Source organism: Sorex araneus, chromosome X (genome assembly GCF_027595985.1).
Source record: "Sorex araneus isolate mSorAra2 chromosome X, mSorAra2.pri, whole genome shotgun sequence".
Classification (NCBI taxonomy): domain Eukaryota; kingdom Metazoa; phylum Chordata; class Mammalia; order Eulipotyphla; family Soricidae; genus Sorex; species Sorex araneus.
In genome coordinates this window covers 104,281,042-104,305,190 of record NC_073313.1, presented here as the reverse complement: position 1 = coordinate 104,305,190, position 24,149 = coordinate 104,281,042, and positions in this window count along the sequence as shown.

The window sequence follows — 24,149 nt, the reverse complement described above, 5'->3', positions numbered from 1 at the left end:
TTACAGGCATCAGTAAAGGGTTTTGTGTATGTGTGTGTGTGTGTTTGTGTGGTATATGTGTGTGACCTTACAACAAGCTCCACAACAGTATGTGTATTAGTCTTTAAGGTTTGCTCTAACAAAATCCCACACACTGGTAGCTTAAACAGTAGTGTTTTCTCAAACTACTAGAGGTTAGATATTCAAGTTGAGGAGTCTGCAAGTTGGTTTCTCCTGCCGCCTATTGCTTTGACTTGTAAATAACCACCTTCTGCCTGTATGTTTACATGGTTGTCTCGCTGTACATGTACACTTTTTTAATCAAGTCACTATGAAATACATAGATACAGAGCTGCTCATGATGAGGTTTCCGCCATTCAATGATTCAACACCCATGGCTCCACCATTGTCCATTTCCCACCACCAATGACCCCAGTTTCCCTCCTGCCACCCCCCACCCCAGCCTTTCTCTAATGCTTTATGGCAGGCACTTCCATGTACATGTTTAGTGTCTCTGTGTATGTTCTAATCTCTTCTTAGAATGATATTTGTTTTAGAGTTCATGTTAATGGTCCTGTTTTAATCTAACTACTTAATTCAATAGCTTATTTGTTGCATTCTGGTCAACATATGAAAATGTGAGAAATAATTAATCTCTTAATAATTAGGAAAATACATTTTATATTTGTTCTAGTATTACCTCCATGATACCCTGGGAAGAGTGGAGTATACATCTGATACCTTAATCATATTAATTGGTAGCTCAACTAAAATGTTTGATGGAGAAGAAGCTATAGTGAGTAAAATGGGTTCATCATTCTCTTGATTCGACTATGTTTATAATGTTCATCTGATTGATCAGTTATTTTGAATTCTAAATAAACCAGGCATTAAGAATCCATGAGACAGTCAGTCCAAAACATTATAAAGCATTAAGCTGCTTGACGTCTGAACTCTTAACAGTTTGACATTTCCTTTAAAAGCTGTTGGAATCCTGCTCGCCAGGAAGCCCAGTCAGAGGGAGCTTAGTGTTTTACTTATCCAAGTCTTTGCAGTGATGAATTAAACATATACCGAAAAGGGAGGCATCAAATCTTGCCGCATCTCCCTCTCCCCTGCTGAGCTGGCACGTCCCAAGGGCAAGGCCAATCAGCCTCGTCATGGAACAAGGAGTCAGACAGATTTATTGGGGGAGAGAGAAAAAAGCAAAGAAAACCCTTTCCCTGGCAAAGAAAGAACCTTTGATTTTTTCAGCTCATCATCCCAGACAAAGCTGCTGAGACTGTTTCTTCATTTTCCACCAGCACTTGCCTAACCTCTGGGGAATTTGGCAGGCATGCGGGGACTGGGAATGAGAGAAGGAAGCAGGAGTTAGACCCTACTGTCAAAGGCATAAAGGAAAGAAACAAAGCAAACCTGGCCGGAACCTTGTCAGAACCACACATTCTGCTCCCCATGCACATGAACATGAAGGTTTATCTACTGCTTCATTTCATCCTCATGACAGCCTTAAGACTCAGCTAGGGCAGATAACATTTTTCTCTCATTATACTTACCAGAGCCTAGAAACACAGAGATGATTACAGTCGAACAACTAGTTGGTGGTAGAGCTGGGAGTAGAATCCAAGGTTCTGCATTCCAGACTCACAGCTCTGTCAACAGACTGTCTGATTGCCGTTCCTTGGATTAGGAATTCATTGTACTAATTATTATACGGGGAAAAGGAAGGAGGAGGATTTGCCTTACAGGCTTTTAGAATCAGAAAGTAACCTTAAACATCATCCGACCAGAGTCTAAGAATTCAGGGAGACACCACGAAGCAGTACTCCAGAGATATATTTCTTTCTGTAAGCTCTCCTTGATTTTGTCTTTTCTGCAGCATCCAGCTTCAATAGTAACACAGGAGGTCTCCCTGTGCCGAGTTCTGCTTCCTCTTCTGGCCTACTCTCTTTCTGCATCTCCAGGAGTGTCACATCCAGGCAACAGGATTAAAAAACAGTATCTGCAATGTACTGTTAGTGTTACCATTTTGCTTATATTTATGTGTGTATGTTTGGGTTATATGTGTCTGCGCTCAGATCTTACTCCTGGCTCTGTGTTCAAGACCCACTCCTGTCAGTGATTGAGGGATGTCAGGAATTAAACCCTGACACCAGGGTTTAATTGACAGGTCAGTTGATAGCAAGGCAAGTGTTTTAACCCCTGTACTACCTCTCCAACCCCAAATGTATCCCTCCCTCCCTCCCTCCCTCCCTCCCTCCCTCCCTCCCTTCCTTCCTTCCTTCCTTCCTTCCTTCCTTCCTTCCTTCCTTCCTTCCTTCCTTCCTTCCTTCCTTCCTTCCTTCCTTCCTTCCTTCCTTCCTTCCTTCCTTCCTTCCTCCCTCCCTCCCTCCCTCCCTCCCTTTCTCCCTTCCTTCCTTCCTTCCTTCCTTCCTTCCTTCCTTCCTTCCTTCCTTCCTTCCTTCCTTCCTTCCTTCCTTCCTTCCTCCCTCCCTCCCTCCCTCCCTCCCTCCCTTTCTACTTACTTCCATTCCTCCTCTCCCTTCTTTGTTTTCTCTTCTTGCTTTCTTGCTTTTTGTCTTTCTTTATTGTGTTCTGGGCTTAAATCCACCTCTGTACTCAATAATCACTCCTGGTGCTACTCAGGGGAATATATGTGTTACTGAGGATCTGACCAGGTCTGCCACATGCAAGGCAAGAGCCCTTAACCCTGTATTATCTCTCTGACCTTTCCACATTCTTATTGCACACTCACTCCTCAAAAAATTATAATCTACTTTCTGTCTTTCACCTACAGATCAGCTCTACTGAATACTCTCAACTAAAATTTACAGTTACATATTACCACTTAAAAGAGATTTCTCAATTCTTATCAAATTTATCTAAATATTAAAATAGTAATCATTACCTTTATAAAGATAAAAATGTGCAATAAGCTTTCTGATACCCTGTTCTTGTAGTAGCCTGAAGCCATCCCTCTGTACTTGTGTGCGCTCTTCTTCCCTTCCTCTTACTCCTTCACTATGTCAACCTAAAAGTCAAAGCACGTTTATTTGGGATAAAAGAACTGCAATTTGGGTTGCATAGATTCAAATAGAAAACCTAGAATGTGCTCCAAGAAGGCACAAAAATCAGGGGTTTTTAATGCAGGATAAGAATAAGAGGCAAGTGGTTAAAGAAAAGGAGCTGATTAGTGTTAATAGAGTTAAATTATTCTTGACTATGTGAAATTGATTACTGATTCTTTAGGAAGAGTGAAAATGGGTTTTCAGGGCAGAAGATACAGTACAAGGGTAAAAATGCACGTCTTGCATATAGCCAAGCCCTGTTTGTTATCTGGCACCACATGACCCCACCTCAGCATTTCCACTTGCAGCCATAGAGGGTTTGAGTACTTCTGGGTATGACCTTGGACATCCTCTCGAGAACTGCTGAAGGCCCCTCAGTACTTTCAGGTGGCCTGGTTACTTTCCCAGTAATGCAGTGTTCAAGAACCATCACATTCTTGGAGGCTATTATGAAACCACTGACCCTGTTGCCTGAACATTTCTGGAGGAGACCTGGAGCTTTGTGAGGTCCTGAAATAAAATGAAAAAAAAGAAAGGGGACCGGGAATACAGCTCAGCTGTAGAGCGCTTGTCTTCCAAACTTTCATGTGTGAGGGCTAGGTTCAATCCCTGTCCCCCTCCAAAAATATTTTCCAGCTAAAAGATCATAGTTTTCATAATTGGTGCTGCTTGATGTTTTCATAAAAGAATTACTTTTGGCCAATCCAAAGGTCTTTGACCACGTTCAAAAATTTTGGGTTCAATTCAAAGGAGACGGGTAATGTAATTTCTCTCTAATGGTTCCCTGAATCCTTTTTAAAATAGCTTCAATGCTGTCAACTCTTCAAAAACAATAACATCCCACTACGTTTATTTTACCCATTATTTGGGAAAGGAGTCTGGGCCACACACTACGGTGCTCAGGGCTTAATCAAGGCACTGTGCTCAAAGGTCACGCCTGTTGGTGCTCTGGGGATCATGTAGTGCTGGTAATTGAACCAGAGTTGGCTATATGCAAGTAATCTACCACCTAAACTATCTCTCTGGCAACCTTTAACTCATTGTTTTATTCAGCAGGTACTAATTTCTCCTTGGTTTATCTCATTGTCCTTGCGTTATTCTTTTGGCTGAGAAAAACATCCTCATTCAAAGTATCTTCAGATGATTGTGTTTGCATTTGATCACAAAAGCTCCATTAGGTAATGCAGTACCTTCAAGAAGAGGCAAATCCTGGGCTTTGGGAAAGCTCAAAGGGAAAATACCTAACTTCCAGGCTTGAGGTCAAGAGTTCAATCTCTAGCATAGCTCTACAGATCAGTGTGATCCTGGTGCCATTGCCATTTGTGATCTCTGATGTTGTAACTAAGCCTGCAATTTCCAGTGCACTTCACCACCATGTGTAACTCCCAGAATATCACTCCAACCAAACTGTGCTTGAGCAACACAACTAAATTATGAAGGTCTGAAACCAACTGTGTGTACCTCCGTTTATTAGTAACAAAAATAAAGGAATGGGAAAGGAGGAAAAAAGAAAGTGTCCCTCTATCTTTTTCTTGGACTCACATTCTCAGGCTCTTTATTTTGTTCTCCATTTTCTATTCTGTTATTTTTCTACTGCCCAGCATTGTATGTTTACCCATTATTTATTTCCATTCTCTTCTTCAGTTTCAACTGGACTAAGCTTGCTATGTCCCAATTTTCTGTAATATTCTAAATTCAGCTCCCAACATTAACTTTTCCAAGGTCCCTGTTGTTCTTAGTAAAAAATCCTAAGGGATGTTTTAAATTAAATTTAATGTTTGGGGTTTTTTTTGCCACATCCAAATACACTCAGGCTTACCCATGGCTCTGTACTCAGAATTACTTATGGTGTTGAGGGGACTGAGAATGGAACTTGGAATGGTTTCATTCAAGGCAAGCACCTTACCTGCTGTACTACCTCTTTGGTCCTTTAATTTTATTTCTATTAAGGTTTAGATAGAGCACTTAGGTAGAGATTTTAATGATGGCAGCTTATCTTTTTTACCAGGTCATAAGTCATCAGCCTCTGGTCAGTTTACAGGCAGGCTGCCCTTAGATTGGGCTCATTAGCTGCTGCCAAGGCAGAGGAAGGAGGTAGGAGGCATTGCATCAAACAAAGACTGGGCAGCAGTCACAGGCTCAGTGAGTTCCCTTAGAAGTAGTGTGATCTGGCAGTTCATGACTAATATCCTCCATATAACCTTAAATCTAAATCTCTAGCGCGGAATCTCCCCAGGGGTTTAAACTACTCAAAATGCATGTTAGGCATGACCTCCCTTATGCTCTATAGGCACCTTAAGCTCAACATGTCCAAAAGAAGAATTCTTCACTTTCATCTAAATCAGAATTGCTTACCGCATTCTCTATCACAGCTGATAGCACCATTATCCCTATTACTATTTTTTATTACTGCTATTATCATTACTATCTACATAGCTAGTAAAGCTGGAGATCAGAATATCATTTTTCTGTCTACTTCACATATATTATCCATATCTAGTGGATCATAAAAACTTGTCTATTCTACTTCCTCGTATTTTTTCTTTTGAATAAAGTTCCCTTTCCCTTCCCCCTTTTGCTTTTGTTGTTGTTGCAGTGACAAGGACTGCACACACACTTGATTGTGATGCTTGTGCACCTGGTTGTGCTACTTTTGCTGGAAGTTGAACGCCTGGCTGAGATGCTTGCAGCTTCCATTGCATTGCTTGCTGCAGTTTGCACATTTTAGTGGTGGTGGCCGTGCATACCTTGCTGTGCTGGGGAGCTGGGGATGGGTGGGGTAGCAAACAACTGAGCTACCGGGGCCACACTTGATTCGTGTGAGTAACAACAGGGATGAACTTGTAGCAATTGATTTACTACTCAACCATCTCTGGGTGGCTCCATATTTTGTTTGCTTGCTTTTCCCTTTGACCCCTCCAAACAAAAACAAAAGAAAAAGCAAGCAAATAAAACAAGGGGCACCCAGAAATGGCTCAAGGTTTACTCCTGGTTCTATTCTCAGGAATTGTTTCTGATGGTGCTCAGTGGACCATATATGGTGCTGGGGCTCTGACCATGGTTGGCTGTATGTGGTGCAAACACTTTACCAACTATACAATCTCTCTGGTTTACCCACTATGTTCTTTCTCAGTTTGGTTGTCCCCTTTCCAGTTGGAAGAGAGTGGAGGCCCAGTGTTGTAGACACCATTACTCATCTGGGTGGCAACAACAGCCTCCCAAACTGAATTCTCTTTTCTGGTCCTGTCCCTCTAGAAAACATTTATCACACTCGAACAAATGCCCTGTACTTCTCAAAGAATAAATGATCACCCCTCTCTCCTATTTTAGACCTTTCAGTGACTACTAACTACTGGGAAACACTTAGCTCTTCAAATAACATGTCAGGCCCTGTTCTTCCTTCTGCTCCAGCTCATCAGCTGCCATGACTTGTCATTTTTACACCCCAGCATCACCACATTTCTATGCTCTCCACACAGCATGCTATGCCTTTGCTTCTGCTGACCATTTTAATTGGAATATACTCCATCCACTCTTTCGTTCTCATGACCTTTTCCAGGAAAATTCAGATTCTGTTCAGATATAATTTATTGCAGGAAATGTACTCTGTCTTCTGTCCTGTTTCCGATCTTAATAAGGTAGTCTTCTATGCTCTCATTATGTCATGGTCTTTTTTTTAATTCAACATCTCCCCACATTATTTTTCAGATGGCAGAGTCTCTGTCTATTCATACTATATTTCTGACACCTATGATAAGTACAGTAGGGGGTTACATTTTTCAACTGTATGAAAGAAGGAGGTGTAAATGAAGTTCAGGAAATCATAGGAAGACCAGTGTTGTGGAGAGGACAGATGAGGGGAAGAGAGGGAGAGAAGATCATGCGAAGAGAAAGAGAGAGAAAATCATACAGGGTTGAAATCAACTCTACCTTGACCTATCTCAAAGAAATGAATCACAGGACTGGGGCTTGACTCATCCCCGGTTCCCCTCTCCTAGAATCATGAAAAGCTGGCACAACAAGCCCTAGACATCTGGAAATCAGACTAAAGAATTGTCGGCTGGGTCAGTGTTGACAGTTGTAGTGGAAGGGAAACAGAGTCTAAGTGGATGAGGTCATGTAAGACTGCTGGAATCAGAGTTGGGAGAGGCATCAGTTAGTTTTTGTTACTTAGACAAATTATTTTGGGGAGGCAGGGGGGTCATATCTCATAGTACTAAGGGCTTACTCCTGTCTCTGTGCTTAGGGATCACTACAGGCAGGGTTCAGGGGACCATATGCGGTATTGGACTTGGGTGATATATGTGCAAGCCTAGTGTCTTAACCCCGTATTCTCTCTCTGACCCCAATTATCAATAACTTTAACAAGGCCAATGTGGGCTTAAAATGGTGATTGCTTTCAACTAGCTAAGAATCTGTTTTTCAAATAAATCATTGCTTTGCACATCTGCATAATGGTGCAGTTCCCAAAATAAAACCAGATTCATATCAACCAATCCTAGGGATCTTGCCTTTCAAATTGCATAGAGAAGACAAATCAAATGGCAAGAGTTTTGAAATAAGAGAAAAAAGGCTAGAAATCATGCCAGGGGGTTGGATTCAAGGAAGGTCCATTCCAGCAGAAGCAGAATTAAGGTCCTCTCTTTAAGCAAACTTTCTTTCCTTTTGTTATCTTTCCTTTTGTTATCTGCAAACTACTCCCAGGGTAGGCTTCTCCTTTTCTAGCAATGCTATCAATAGTCTTGTATATGAGAGTGTCTTTCTCAGTAATTGACAAATAATTAATTACATTTTGCTAATATTTCTTTTTTTAATTAATTAATTATTTATTTTTTGGTCACACCCAGCAATGCACTCAGGAATGCACTCAGGAATTACTCCTGGCGGTGCCTGGGGGACCATATGAGATGCTGGGATTCTAACCCGGGTCAGCCGCATGCAAGGCAAATGCCTTCCCCGCTGTGCTATAGCTTCAGTCCCTTTGCTAACTAATATTTCTATAAAAGTTATTTCTGCCTTTTTCCCATGAAATTCTGATCACATCAAACTCAGACTAACATATACTACTAATGCATGTTGAAGCTCAAAGTTTTCATTGGGTCCACAAATCATGAATCACGAATCACGAAAATCCCGTTCATCACCGAGGCAGGCTCAGTAACCTCTCATTTTGTCCTTTCCCTGAGATCTTAGAAGGCTATCTTGACTCCGCCCTCCCAAAGATGTCACACTGGGGGCTCTTTCAGGGTCAGGGGAATGAGATCTAGCTTGTTACTGGATTTAGCATATGAATACACCATGGGAAGCATGTAAGGCTGTACCATGTGGGCAGGGAACTCTCAGAAGATTGCCAGTTTCTCCCAGAGGGAGAAGCAGGCTACATGATATCGCGCGGCTGGCCGCACACTTCTGAAAGCTTGCTTTTAAGTCTCTCTCTGGATGTTGGCCATTGATGGGATTACACACACCTGGGTTCCTCTGCTGGTACCTTCATGCATGAGGCATGTCCGAACGTGTGGAGAAGGGCCTCCAGCATGGCTGTAGCTAGGTTCCGGTGGTCTTCGGTGGCCGGGAGCTCTGCTCGGGGTGGGGAGGGAAGCTGGAGCCCATCCCCTCTGAGGGGCCCTGGGGAAGAGAGCCAGGCATGCGGGCAAGAGACTCTCAATGGGTCCACACTGTTCAAAAATTGGATTCTATTCTGAAGTTAACAAACTTCTGGAACAAACACAGGAGCATCATTTTTGCCCTCATGTTCAGAAAGGAACCCCACCCACGAAGACAAGAAACACATTAAGCATATCCAGAGAGAAAAGGAAGAAGTCAAGTTTTCACTATTATCAAATGATATGATAGTATACTTAGAAAAATCCAAAAAACTCTACAAAAATCTCCAGGAAATAATAGGTTTGTATAGTAAAGTTGCAACTTACAAAATCAATACTCAAAAGGCTATGGCTTTCCTATATACAAATAATGAAAGAGCAGAAAGATATATTAAAAACAATTCCATTCAGAACTGTGCCTCAGAAAATCAAGTACCTTGGAATCAGCGTAACTGAAAAAACACTACTGTAAGAAATAAAAGAGGGCACAAGAAAATGGAGACAATCCCTTGGTCATGAATTGGGAGGATTAACATTGTCAAAATGGCAATATTCTTAATGCATTATCCCAATTCAATGCAGTCCCTCTAAGGATACCCATGGCATTGTTTCAAAGAAATAGATGAAACACTCTTGAAATTCATATGGAATGATAAACCCATGTGGATAGCTAAAGTAATCCTAGGGAAAAGGAAGTTGGGAGGCATCACCTTCCCCAACTTCAAACTGTACTGTGAAGTGGTAGTAATTAAAACAGAATGTTATTGGAATAACAACAGACCTGTAGACCAATGGAATAGAGTTGAATATCCTGACATAGACCTTCAAATATATGATCACTTAATCTTTGATAAAAAAAAACAAGAAATATAAAACGGAGCAAGGAAAAACTCTTCAACAAGTGGTGCGGTGAGATCTGAGCAGCTACATAACAAAAAATGATCTCTTTCTAAGGCCAGGCACAAAAGTCATATAAAATGGATTTAAAACCTCAATATCAGACCTGAATCTATAAGGTACATAGAGGAATATGTAGGTAGGACTCTTCATGACATTGAAGCTAAAGGCATCTCCAAAGATAAAACACCAGTGACCAAGTAAGTGGAAGCAAAGATAAACAAATAGGAATACATTTAACTAAAAATCATCTGCACCTCAAAAGAAATGGTCTCCAAGACACAAGGACAGTCAGTGGAATAGTAAAAATTATTTACCCAATACCCAAGTGACTAATATTCAAGATTTATAAAGTTTTGGTAGAATTTCACAAGAAAAAAATCCAACCCCATCAAAAAAGGGGAGAAAAATGAACAGTATCTCAAGGTGATTCACTAATAAAAAATGGTAATAAATAAATAAAAAGAAATACAACAACAAAAAAATGAACAGAAACTTTCTCAAAGAAGAAATACAAATGGGTAAAAGGAACATGGAAAAATGCTTTACATCGCTAAACATCAGGGGGATGCAAATCAAAACAATAAGATATCATCCCACACTACAGAGACTGGCACACATCAAAAGGAACAAGAATAATCAGTGCTGGCATGGATGCGGGGACAAAGGGACTCTCATTCATTGTTGGTGGGAAAACTGATGCTCCAGACTTTGTGGAAAACAATATGGGCTTTCCTAAAAAATTAAAAATTGAGTTTCCATATGACCCAGTAATACCACTTCGGGAGTGCAAAATGCAGAAATGTCATCTGTACTTCCTATGTTCACTGCAGCACTATTCACAATAGCTAGTATCTGGAAAAAACCTGAGTGCCTGAGAACAGACGGCTGGATAAAGAAAGTATGGTACATCTACACAATAGAATACTAAGCAGCTACCAAGAAAAATGAAGTCATGAAATTGACATATAAGTGGATGGATATAGAGACTATCATAGACATGAAGACTATCTGAGTGAAATGAATCAGAAGGAAAGGGACAGACATAGAATTATTACACTCATTTGTGGGATATGTAAAACATAGTATGAGACTAATATCCAAGGACAATAGAAACAAGTGCCAAGAGGATTGACCCACGGTTGAAAGCCTACCTCAAGTGCTGGGGGAAATGGCAATTGATATAGAGAAGGAAGCACTATGACAATGGTAGTTGGAAATGATCACTCAGGATAAGTACTGCATGCTGAAAGTAGGTAAAGGGACAAACACAACAACCTGTGTTGCAGACTATAATGCTCAAAAGGAGAGAGGGAGAGAAAGAAGAAAAGTGTTCGTTATAGCGACAGGCTGAGGGTGTGGCAGGAGGAACACTAGGGACATTGGTGGTGGGAAATGTACACTGGTGGAGGGATAGATTTTGGAACACTGTATGACTGAAACCCAATCATGAACAGCTTCGTAATTGTATATCTCATGGTGATTTAAAAAAATCTGTTGGTCAGTGCTTCTTATTGCAGGCAATAAAACGAATTCTAGTTATGTTCCAGAGATAAAGATATTGAGACGATAGTAGGTTGCTCACAAAATCGAATCAAAGTCTGATGATCCAATTCTGAAAGTGGTTATGGATCAGGGAAAGCTCAGCATGGAACTCGCCAACTAACCAGCTCACATCTCAGGACTGGTCTAGTTTAAAATGACCATGTTTAGGCTACAATACCACCTTTGCACTCCTGAGTCTCATTTGTTTTCTGACACCCTCTCAAATTCACACTCCTGGGTGGAACAGGGCATCTGCTTGATGAATCATATTGTATATGCTTTTACTCTAAGAGCTAAGGGATGAGAGAAGAGGAAGTATTTGCCTGTTCTTATTTCAGTGTCTCTGGGATATACTCAAGTGTTCACATAATAGTACCTTTTTTTTTTCTCTTTGGGTCACACCCAGTGATGCATAGGGGTTACTCCTGGCTTTGCATGCAGGAATTACTCTGGCTGTGCTCAGGGGACCATATGGGATGCTGGGAATTGAACCCGGGTTTCGCCGCATGCAAGGCAAACCTCCCTACTATCACTGTACTATCACTCCAGCCGCTACATAATAGTAACTTTTGTACTACATCTTTACCATCTTCGATATACAACTCAAAAGCAATAATAATATCCTCCATCATTTCACTTGTATCACTTGACATCCCGTTGATCTTCAATTTGCTTGAGAGGGCACCAGTAACATCTCCATTTGTCACTGTCGCATGCTAGTTTAGCCCAATGGCATCTGCTTGCTCCAGGAACAGGAAGAGCCTCAAGTCGTTCATTCAGGGTTTTGACGAAGAAGTCTGACCATCTCATTGGTGTGCAGCCACGCGGTCTTTTGATGTCCCATGGAATCCAGTCGGTAACAGCTCTAGTCTAGTGGTCGTCTCTGAATCGTATTATGTGTCCAGCCCATCTGATTTTTGATGCCTTGGCAAACAAGACAGTGTCCCTGATTCTTGACCGTCAACAGAGGTCAGAACTCCGGATTCCCACTCTCACTTGAGTGAAACGTGCTACTCCTAGCTTATCTCTTTCGATTCCTCATTGGGATACCTGAATAGCGTTCTCATCCTGTTTGTGTAGGGCCCAGGTCTCTGATGCATATGTTAGTGCAGGAACAATGGTGGAGTCGAAAAGATGTGCCAAGAGTCAGAGGTTCTTCATCCTCTTAACCACTTCTTCGATGTTCTTGAAGGCGTTCCACCCTGTTCTCTTCCTCCTGCACTGTTCTGGTGCCAAGTCGTCCTCATGTTGAGTTCTCAAACCAGGTACACATAGCTGCTGCATTCGGAGATGGTCATTCCATTGAGAGCAAATGAAACATCAGGGACTAGTTTGTTTTTCATGAACATTGTTTTGCTGAGATTCAGCTGCAGTCTGGCATTTCCACACTCGAGGTTGAAGTCAGCCAGCATTTGTGCTGCTTGGCTAATGTTTGGCATTATGAGAACGATGTCATCAGCGAAGTGGAGGTGGTGTAGTTTCTGACCATCTATCGTCACTCCCATTCCTTCCCATTCCAGTCATCGCATGATGCTCTCGAGGGTGGCACTGAAGCGTTTTGGTGAAATGGTATCACCCTGCCCTGCGAATACCTTTCTTTATGTCAATGATCACTTCATTGTAGAATGGTGAGATGCTGGTGGTGAATCCATAATACAGCTCGAGGAGCACCTTTATGTACTGAGTTTGAATGCCCTGTTTAGCTAGGGCTTTGATGACTGCTTCAGTCTCAACAGAATCGAAGGCCTTCTTTAAATCTATGAACGTTAGACATATTGAACTCTCATGAAACTTCAATGAATTTGGTCACTGTGTTTATATGGTAGATCATGCTGAATCCTTTTCAGAACCCAGCTTGCTCACATGGTTGTCCTTTGTCTAGTGTTCTGTCTATTCTATTTAGTATGACATGAGGGAACAACTTGTAGACGACGGATAACAGGCAGATTTGGCGATAGTTGCCGATATCGTGGATGTCTCCCTTCTTGTACAACAGAATGGTCCTGCTGGTTTTCCACTGGGACGGAACCTTGCATACGAAATGGTAGCGTGTGAAGAGCCGAGCCAGTGTATTGATGAGTACTGGCGGCAGATTCTTTAGGTGTTTGGGTCTGACCTTGTCCGGACCAGGTGCTGTACGCATCTTTACCAATGAAATGGCATGTCGGATTTCAGAAGGGAGAACAGTGGGAACAACATATCCATCCTGCGGAATTTGATATGTACACAGGTGGACATGGCTGTCAAAGAGATCTGAGTAGATGTCATGAATAATCCTCTCCATTGCCTTTCTGGAAGATGCAATAGATCCATCGGGACGTTGGAGTGCAGTCATTTTGTTCTTCTAGTTGGTGAAGGACAGGCAAGTGTTGCGAATACTTTTCCCGGCTTCTGCTGCATGGCCAACATTGCTGCTCTTCTCTCTTTGAGGTCTTCCCTTATTGCATCTCTGCACAGCTTTGTGAGCTCGGACATTAGCTTGTGGTTGCCCGAGGCTCGTGATAAACCATGATGGCTTTCCCACTCTCAGCATTTTTCGTGCAATCATGGCGGTGCTGAACCAGTCGATCGTATTCCTTGTTGATGTTGTCAATGATGGCATCTTCCCACATTGCCACAATAGTGCCAAAGAGATCCCAGATGGTAGTCATTTGGGGAGTTCTCTTCTTAAACTTAAACTTTGCAGTCCTTTCTCCCCACTCAGTGAAGTAGAATTTTGAACGAAGGAGACTGTGGTCCGATCCCATTTGGAATTTTGGGACAACAGTGACATCGGTCAGGCAAATTCTTTGATTGAATATGATGTGGTCAATTTCGTTGTGGAACTGTCCACTGGGAGACTCCCATGTCCAACGTTTACATTCGGCCTCCTGGAACTGTGTGTTACCATGGATGGTCTTGGTCGACATGATGAACTCAGACAGTCTCTCAACCTGTTCTTTCCATTCTAGGCCAAGGGACCCAATGTGGAGTTCTTCGGGTGACCTTCTTAGTCCTATCTTGGCATTAAAATCACCAACAATGACCTTGTAGAAGGTGTGGTCTTCTTTATAGAACTTCTCCAGCTCCATGTAGAACTTCTCAATTTCTTCTTTATCATAGTTGGATGTTGGTGCGTAGACGACAAAGACAGAAACTGCCAGCAGTGAGCCACATCTATTGAAGCGTAATTGCCCAATTTTGGTTGTTAGGCATTCGAATGAATCAATGCTCATGGCCACGTTCGTGTTGACAAGGACACCGATGCCACTGATGCTTCTGTTGTCGCATGTTCCGAGGAACAGTTTTTCTCCAGTGTCGAAAATGGCATGATGTGATTGATGCCTTCTCGTTTTGGTCAGATCAATGATATTGTACTTGATCTTCTGCGCTTGCACCATCAGTTCCTTGATGGATGCTTCTGATGCCAGCGTATGTGTGTTGAAAGTACAGTCATTTTAGTCTTTCTTCGTTTTGGCAGCCTAATTCGTCGCTGAGATTTTATCAGCCTCTTCTTGCTCATCCTTCTTAATGCTGCCATATTGGGGGCTTTTTTGGTGTCAGGCAAATGAGGCCCATTGTCGTTACTGTTTTTGGCATATTAAATATGCCACGGTAGCTTGCCAGGCTCTGCTGTTGGGTGGGGTAATCTCGGTAGCTTGCCGGGCTCTCTGAGAGGGATGGAGGCTTTTAGGGCAGTCTCCAATTGTCCTCACAGGTGTTCCCATGGTTTATACCATATTTGAAGCCCATCTAATGTCGTGCAAAATTATGGAAAATGGGTATTAAGCTTCCTATGCTGTGTTGTGCGGCCTGGAGCATGGCGGTGGCTGGGTAGTGGAGATAGTGGAGGTCTGCCAGTGAGGTATTTATGTGGCAGTGGTAGGGTGGGTCATCTGGGTTTGATCCCTAGTGCAGGGCGCTGAAGACTATAGGAGTTTCTGGGTATTATTGAGCCTGGAGTACAAGGTTGCAAAGTTCTGCTTTACCTGGTTCTGTGGGCTTCACTCATGGATGAAGTTTGGCCTGAGTGTCCGGAAAGAGGCGTGGAGTGTGGCTGTGACTCAAATACCCTTAAATGTTGATGTTCTCATTTGATTCTCCCAACTATCTTAGCAGGTAAAAACTAAATCAAAATTTAGTTTTTTTAGGACATAAAGGACATAAAGCTACTAAGAGACTGCCTAAAAGCCACATATCCTGCCCCTAACTTAAAAGAGAGCAAAACTGATATGGCAATTGCTATGCACCAAGAACTCTTCCAAGAGTTTTGTGTATTAGCTTACCTTATATTAATATAATCCTACCACTTAGTACTGTTAGAGAGTCTTTACTTCCATATGAGGGAACTGAGGAGCAGAGAGATTTAGGAATTTACTTAGGTTATTTAGTTAGTAGCACTGTCATCCTTTTGTTCATCCATTTGCTCGAGGGGGCACCAGTAATGTCTCCATCGTGAGACTTGTTGTTAGTTTTTTTCTTTTTGGCATATCGAATACGCCACGGTTAGCTTGCCAAGCTCTGCTGTATGGGCGGGATACTCTCAGTAGCTTGCCAGGCTCTCCGGAAGAGATGGAGGAATTGAACCTGGGTCGATTGTGTGCAAGGCAAACGCCTTACCTGCTGTGCTATGGCTCATTTAGTTAGTAAGCATTATATTTTAATCCAGTTTTAGACTATATATGTATATATATATACACATATATATACACACATATATGTATGTATACATCTCACATACCATATATATTTGTATACATAGGGTTTGTCCTCCAAATATATGGTATGATTTGGGTATCTGTCATATATATGTGGTTTGGGTACCATACCTGGCAGTTCTCAGGGTTTACTCCTGGCTCTGCACTCAGGTCACTCCTGGTAGTGCTTGGGAGACCATATGTGGTACTGGGGATTGAACCTATTGGCCACATGCAAGGTAAAGCTCCTGCCCGCTGTGCTATCTTTTTGGCCAAATCTTAGCTATTTTCACAAGACTTATGTTCCTTCTTTCTTCACTGCTCAGTTCAGTTACCTTATATATACGTGATACAATAGGTAATTTCTAATCATTTAGGACCAATCACTGTATCACTGTTATCCCGTTGTTCATCAATTGCTCAAGCGACACCAGTAACGTCTTCATTCTTCCTTGTTGCACGCTAGTGTAGCCCAATGCCATCTCCTCGTTCCAAGACATGAAGAGCATGTTATTGTTACTGATACTGTTTTTTGGCATATCAAATACGTGGCGGGGAGCTTGCCAGGCCTTGCCATGCAGGCGAGATATCCTCGGTAGCTTTCCAGGCTCTCCAAGACCAATATGCATCATTTCTTTTACAGAAGCCACACATGGCAGTCAGTCATAGAAAAGGGCAGTTTAAGCTAGACCACTCTCAGCAGACCTCAGCCTGACCTGGCTAATGGTGTTCAGGTCAGTGGAGCTTGAGGGCACAAGGGATACAACTTTTGGTGCTCATAGGTCATAATGTAGTATTGGGGGCAGGAAGTACAGTTAAAGGGGTCAAACTCAGGTCTTTCCACATGCTAGACATAAGCTTTTCGTGAGCTGTACCACTTGAGCTATGTCCCTGACTCCATAGATGTGTTCCTTTATAAGACACTTTCCACAAGGCCAGGAGCTATTACCCTTGTAAATCACTGCTGAATAAGTGGATGAGTATGAAGAAAGAAAATGGAAGTTAACCAGAAAAAAAGTCTGCATTTGGTATGAAGTGAAAGTAGGAATCAGAGCCCAACTTTGGCAGAAGTCCAAATGATTTATCCTTAGGTATTAGTCTGAGGTGTTACCCAAGTATCCCAAATCTGAAACTAGACCCATGGTGTATTGATGTCAAACCCTGTCTTTTCAGTTTTGCAGGCTGGAATTTCAAGATCAAGGTGTGGTCTTAGCTGGCTACCTCTCTTGGACTAAAGATGACTGCCCTCTTGTTACCTTTTCCTAGGGTTGTTCCTCTGTGCATGCACTTCTGATGTAGCTTTTGTGTGTTCAAATTCTCTTCTTAAAAAGACAATAATCTAGCTGGGTTCAGATCTACCCTAATTACCTTTTTATAGATAGTATTTCCACATATAGTCACAGTATGAAGTATTGGGGCTAGGCTTTAATATTTGGATCTGGTGGAGAGATCTAATCAGCCCCAAACATACTCATGTTTCATTCTACCTTGGTTTTCTCCAAATTAGGATAGGACAGAAATTGGTATGGAGTTAAAGCAAATGCATTGTCACACAGGACCTTGTTTTCCTCCCCCAGAATTGTAGGAATCCATATATTTGCCTCTACCTGAAGTAGGTAGAATCTTCTGAGTCTGGACTTAAGGTTAAACAGGACAATGCTGGCACTTTAGTGCTTCCCTTCCAGATATACACAAAATGAGAGTTGTGCCATCTGGCTTTTAATATTCCACTAGGGTGCTGTCTATTTAGTTAATAAAAGAAAACCCTAATCACTGTCCTTTGCTAAGTGAGCAGTTATAACATCTGTTTGAACCCCTCCTACACACACAAGTAATTAAATAAGCACAATGTCCTTTGGGGGTGAGGCAGGGAAGTCATAACTGCATCCCCAAAGTTCTCCAGCTGTACAATTCTCAACATCCCAGAGTGCTAGTTCATTTAGCAACTATTTACTCAATGCCTGCCAGTGACCAGGCCCAGGAGATGGAGAGGGAATAGAGATAGAGAGGAAGGCAGACTGCTTGCCCTTAAGAAGCATATAGTCATGGGCCCAGAGGAATAGCTCAGTGGCTTAGAGGTTCTGCCTTGCTAGTGAATTCAATCCCCCCACACACTGGGCATGTGATCCTGTCTTTTTGAGCAGCTCTGCTGTTTAAGCTTGACATTTTTGCTCTGCAATCCTCAGCACTCCAAGGGATTTCGGCCTATACCACAGCCAGGTGTATGTAAGCACCACAACAAGGAATTTATAGGCTGGGTAAGTGCCACATCTCAGACATGTAAGTGCCAGCACCCCATCTTCAGATTAGCATGTGTGAGCATCACAGTGAACCCCAGCCAACACTGCAACCAGAATGTGCATTAGTACTATTTACTCCTGGTAAGTACTTGTATGCACTGCCACTCAAAGGAATGCAATCATAACTGAAATGTGTGAGTATGATGGCCAGGTGTTGGTACGATCCTTGGTCAACTCAACAATACCAAAAACAAAGGGAAAAGAAGGGTTGGAGATAAAAATAAGAAAGTGCAGTGTTGGAGAAAAATGAGTAGGCAAATAATTCTGTGCAGTGTGATAAGAACTTCATAGATGGAAGCACAGGGAACAGTGTCAGCAGAGGTGGGTGATTGCACCAAACTGGCATCCAGGACTTCCTGTAGGTGGAGGTCCAAAACTCAGACACTTTTTCTTGGAGTGGGGGCAAGTTCGACCACTTGACAGTGCTCAGGGCTTACTCTAAGCTCTATGGTCAGGTATCATTTCTGGTAGTGTTCGGGAAAACATATGTTGTGCCAGAGATCAAACCCAGGTCAACCATATGCAAGGCAAGTGTCTTTTTTCCTTTTTTAAATTTTATTTTCGTAAAGTTGTTCATAGTAATGGATTACATTCAATATTTCAACACCAGTACAACCACCATTACACCTTCCAAACACCATTGATTTGAATTTTCCCACCACCACTCAAGCCTATCGAACAGGCAGATGCTAGATAATTTATTTTGTATTGCTTGGTATGAATAGCATGAAATATTGCGCGACTGCTTTTGTGGCTACATGCCCTAGAATTATAAAATTTTAGATAATTAGGGTCAGGAGAAATCTCTGCAATGAGCTGCTCGGTTTCTAGATTCTTTTGTGAGTCTCTGGATCATGGCTAGTAATGTGCTTAATGGAAGCCTGTGGCAGTTCGTGGGCATAACATCCAGGGTTCCATATAAGCAGGGAGATGAGAAGGACCGACCCAACCCTATCCCTTGAGGCCTGGAGTTTGCAGTCAGTGGTCCTACGTACCTGAGTTTTTCACTGGGTTCTGGAAGTTCACCACTGCCGGGATTCCTAGGGTACAGGTGGAGGGATGATGCCTGCTCCCGTCTGGAGTAGCCTGGTGAAACCAGCCTGGCACAAGGTCCAGAGAAATCTCTACAGCGAGCTGCTTGGTTCCAAAATTCTATTGTGAAGGCAAACAAATTATCTTAATTATCTTAATCTCTCTATTATCCCTCTAGTCCCAGAACTCAGTGGTGAAGTAGAAGTTAGCAAGTTAGAGAGGGTGCCAAGCTGGCAGGCGGAGATGATACGTTACCACAGGAAATTGTGATCTATCATATAACCTGCAATCCTGTAAGTTACAAGCTTCCAATTCTCCAGAAACCCTTTTAAAAACTATGCTAAAATTCCACTTTGGGGCATTTCACTGGAGCAATAGCACAGTGGGTAGGGCGTTTGCCTTGCACGAGGCCGACCCGAGTTCGATTCCTCCATCCCTCTCAGAGAGCCTGGCAAGCTACTGAGAGTTTCCTGCCTGCGTGGCAGAGCCTGGCAAGCTACCCGTGGCGTATTCGATATGCCAAAATACAGTAACAACAAGTATCGCAATGGAGAGACATTACTGGTGCCCGCTTGAGCAAATCAATGAACAACGGGACAACAGTGCTACTCCCATGACATAAAAGCACTCTCTCAAAAGGACACATGTACACCATCATTCATTACTTCACTCAGTACAATAGCTAAGATATGGAATCAACTTAGGTGTCCAGTGACAGATGAGTACCATAATGAAGTTGTAGTCTATGTACACGATGGAATATTATGCAGTCACAAGGAACCATGGAGACATGCAATTTTCTGCAATCTGTTTGGAACTTGGAAGATGCCATGTTGAGTGAAATAAGCCAGAAGAAGAAAGACAAACACAGGATGATCTCACTTATCTGTGGTATACGGTATACTGATCAGAATATGTATTATAGTAAAATGGGGATGCCTAAATCACTCTTGACTCCAGTGTTTAGAGAGGAGTACAGGGAAGGGAAAAAGTCAAGGTGGGAAGAAGAGAACAGGACGTAATGGGTGAACATGCATCAGAGCTCCATTTATACTGGTGTTATGGGTGAGTGGTATAGCCATATATCCAAAACACAGACTCAACATCACTGAAAACATGAGATCTAAGCTGCAACCACTGGAACTTTGTAATACATCTGTCAAGTTAACAAGTAGAGGATATGATATGGGAATACCTTTGGAGGGAAATTGACACTGGTGGTGAGATTGGTGTTGAAATATTATATGCCTAAAACTCAACTATCAATACCTTTGTAAATTGCACTTCTTTAATCAATTTTTTAATTGTTTAAAAGATTAAAAGCTTTGCTGAGAATGTGAGCAAGGTCCCATGCTAGGGCTGAGAAGGTAGCACAGTGATAAAGTACATTCCTAGCATGTATAAGGCCTTGGATTTGATCCCTGGCATGGCCAAAAAAAGATCATATGCTACATGCAGAGTTGTGGCATGAGGAAGTAAGTGCGTGTAGGCTTTTAGGTTCCTGTAAAATCTGAGCCCATCACTGATAGCATCTTAAAACATCCCCAGCAACCCCCAGCACCAGAAACAGTGCTAGTTTGAGAACATGGAGACTGTTAGGAGGTCAGGCTGAAAAATGCTGGAGCTTTGGACCCAGGAAATTGAAGGACTTGGCTAAAATTCAGGCAAGAAATTCACACTTCGTCTCATGTTTTATAATCCGGAGATGCTCATTTTCATAAACCCACTTTCAATAAGAGAAAGCCCTAGGCAGAATCATGAAATAAAAGGATCGTAATCCTTTTATTCATGCTACATTGTTCAGTTTACATAAAGCTTCGTTAGGCTTTTTAAAATATCTGAGGCTCAGAACAACGCTATGAGACAGGTAAAACTGGGCTGTCCATTTCTTTCTTGTAGATGCTAAAACTGAGTCCCAGAACAGTTCACTAACCAAAATCAGAAAGGCAGATAAGCCAGGCTGGTATTTATCTTTTTAGGGACCTGGTGCTTCCTTGTTCCACTCAGCTATGGAGACATTCCCCCCGTCACCCGCACACAGATTCCACAGCCAGTACACCAGTTCTGTTGTCTCAGCTTCCTGCCTAAGGGCACCAACCTCCTCACCACCCCCCCCCATTATTCTTATTTGTCTCCCCTTCCATAACTCCTTTTCTAGGCTACACTGCTTCCTCCACACCTGACCTCAGCTCCCATTGCAAGATGAAATCAAAGAGGACATGAGGAAATGGAAACATATACCCTGCTCGTGGATAGGGAGAATCAATGTTGTCAAAATGGCAATACTCCCTAAAGCATTATACAGATTCAATGCGATCCCTATAAGTATACCCATGACATTCTTCAAAGAAATGGATCAAGCAATCCTAAAATTCATATGGAATAACAAACGTCCAAGGATAGCTAAAACAATTCTTGGGAAAAAGATGATGGGAGGCATCACCCTCCCCAACCTCAATCTTTACTACAAAGCAGTAACAATTAAAACAGCATGGTACTGGAACAAAGGCAGAGCCGTAGACCAATGGAACAGGGTGGAATATCCCTACACACAACCCCAAATGTATGATCATCTAATCTTTGATAAGGGAGCAAGAGATGTGAAGTGGAGCAAGGAAAGCCTCTTTAACAAATGGTGCTGGCACAACTGGACAACCACATGCAAAAAAATGGGTTTAGACCTTGACCTGACACCATGCACAAAAGTCAGATCAAAATGGATTAAAGACCTCAACATTAGACCACAAACCATAAGGTGCATTGAAGACAAGGTCGGCAAAACCCTCCACGATATTGAAGATAAAGGTATCTTCAAACGTGACACGGAACTAAGCAATCTAGTAAAAACAGAGATCAACAAATGGGACTACATTAAACTAAAAAGCTTCTGCACCGCAAGATATACAGTGACCAGAATACAAAGACTATCCACAGAATGGGAAAGGATATTTACATAATACCCATCAGATAAGGGGTTGATATCAATGGTATATAAAGCACTGGTTGAACTCTACAAAAAGAAAACATCCAACCCTATCAAAAAATGGGGCGAAGAACTGAACAGAAACTTTACCAAGGAAGAAATACGAATGGCCAAAAGGCACATGAAAAAGTGCTCTGCATCACTAATCATCAGAGAGATGCAGATCAAAACAACCATGAGATACCACCTCACACCACAGAGACTGGCACACATCCAAAAGAACAAAAGCAACCGCTGTTGGAGAGGATGTGGGGAGAAAGGGACCCTTCTACACTGCTGGTGGGAATGCCGGCTAGTTCAGCCCTTTTGGAAAACAGTATGGACGATTCTCAGAAAACTAGAGGTTGAGCTCCCATTTGACCCAGCAATACCACTGCTGGGAATATATCCCAGAGAGGCAAAAAAGTACAATCGAAACAACATCTGCACATGTATGTTCATCGCAGCACTGTTTACAATAGCCAGAATTTGGAAAAAACCCGAATGCCCCAAAACGGATGACTGGTTGAGGAAACTTTGGTACATCTATACAATGGAATACTATGCAGCTGTTAGAAAAAAGGAAGTCAAGAATTTTGTAGTTAAGTGGATGGGCATGAAAAGTTTCATGCTGAGTGAAATGAGTCAGAAAGAGAGAGACAGACATAGAAAGACTGCACTCATCTATGGTATATAGAATATCAGAGTGGGAGACTAATACCCAAGAACTGTAGAAATAAGTACCAGGAGGTTGACCCCATGGCTTCGCGGCTGGCCTCATGTTCCGGGGAAAGGGCAACTCAGAGAAGCGATCACCAACTACATTGTAGTTGAAGGCCATGTGGGGGAAGGGAGTTGCGGGCTGAATGAGGGCTAGAGACTGAGCACAGAGGCCACTCAACACCTTTATTGCAAACCACAACAGCTAATTAGAGAGAGAGAACAGAAGGGAATGCCCTGCCACAGTGGCAGGGTGGGGTGGGGGGGAGATGGGATTGGGGAGGGTGGGAGGGACACTGGGTTTACGGGTGGTGGAGAATGGGCACTGGTGAAGGGATGGGTTCCCGAACTTTGTATGAGGGAAGTATAAGCACAAAAGTGTATAAATCTGTAACTGTACCCTCACGGTGATTCTCTAATTAAAAATAAATAAATTATAAAAAAAAGTATATTTTTTTGTTTAGTTCATTTGAATGTTGACACCCTTTCTATACCACATACAAGTGAAATCGTATGGTGTTTCCCTTTCTCCATTTGGCTTATTTCACTAAGTATGTTAAGCCCTAGGCCCACTGACCATCCATGTTTCAAAAGACAGGATTTCATCTTTCTATATAAATATATAGTTGAACTGTATTACACTGTGTACAGAGACCACAGGAAAGGAGAAAGTGGACAGGTAAATCAGGACAAGGGGGACAAATATACCATGAAAGAGAGGACTGGGCTGGAGCAATAGCACAGCGGGTAGGGCGTTTGCCTTGCATGCAGCTGACCTGGGTTCAATTCCCAGCATCCCACATGGTCCCCAGAGCGCCACCAAGAGTAATTCCTGAGTGCATGAGCCAGGAGTAACCCCTGTGCGTTGCTGGGTGTGACTGAAAAAGAAAAAAAAGAAAGAGAAGACTGATAGTGAACTTAATATAGTATGTACACATTCTGATTTTGAATGGTGCATGCAACTGAAGCTTACATGATGCTGTAATGAAATGTTACTTTAATTGAAATAATCTTGGTTTAGAGATATAGTATAGTGGTTAAGACCTGAATGTGACCAATCGGGTTCTATCCCCAGAACTCCATTTTATGCCCTGAACACTACCTGGAGTGATTCCTGAGAACAGAGACAAGAGTAAACCCCGAGCACTGCCAGGTGTGACCCCCAAACCAAGAAAAAAAATCAAAGCGTTTTAAAGATCATGTGCATTTTTCAAAAATGAAGCGCTTTTTAAAGCTTCTCTTCCTTGAGGAGAGGGGTTGACAAAACATACTCCAAACCTAATTTGATAATGCTTTTATAATTTGGGGCACACCCATTGGTACTGGATGGGGTTTGCTCCCTGTGGTGCTCAAGGAAACTTGAGGCA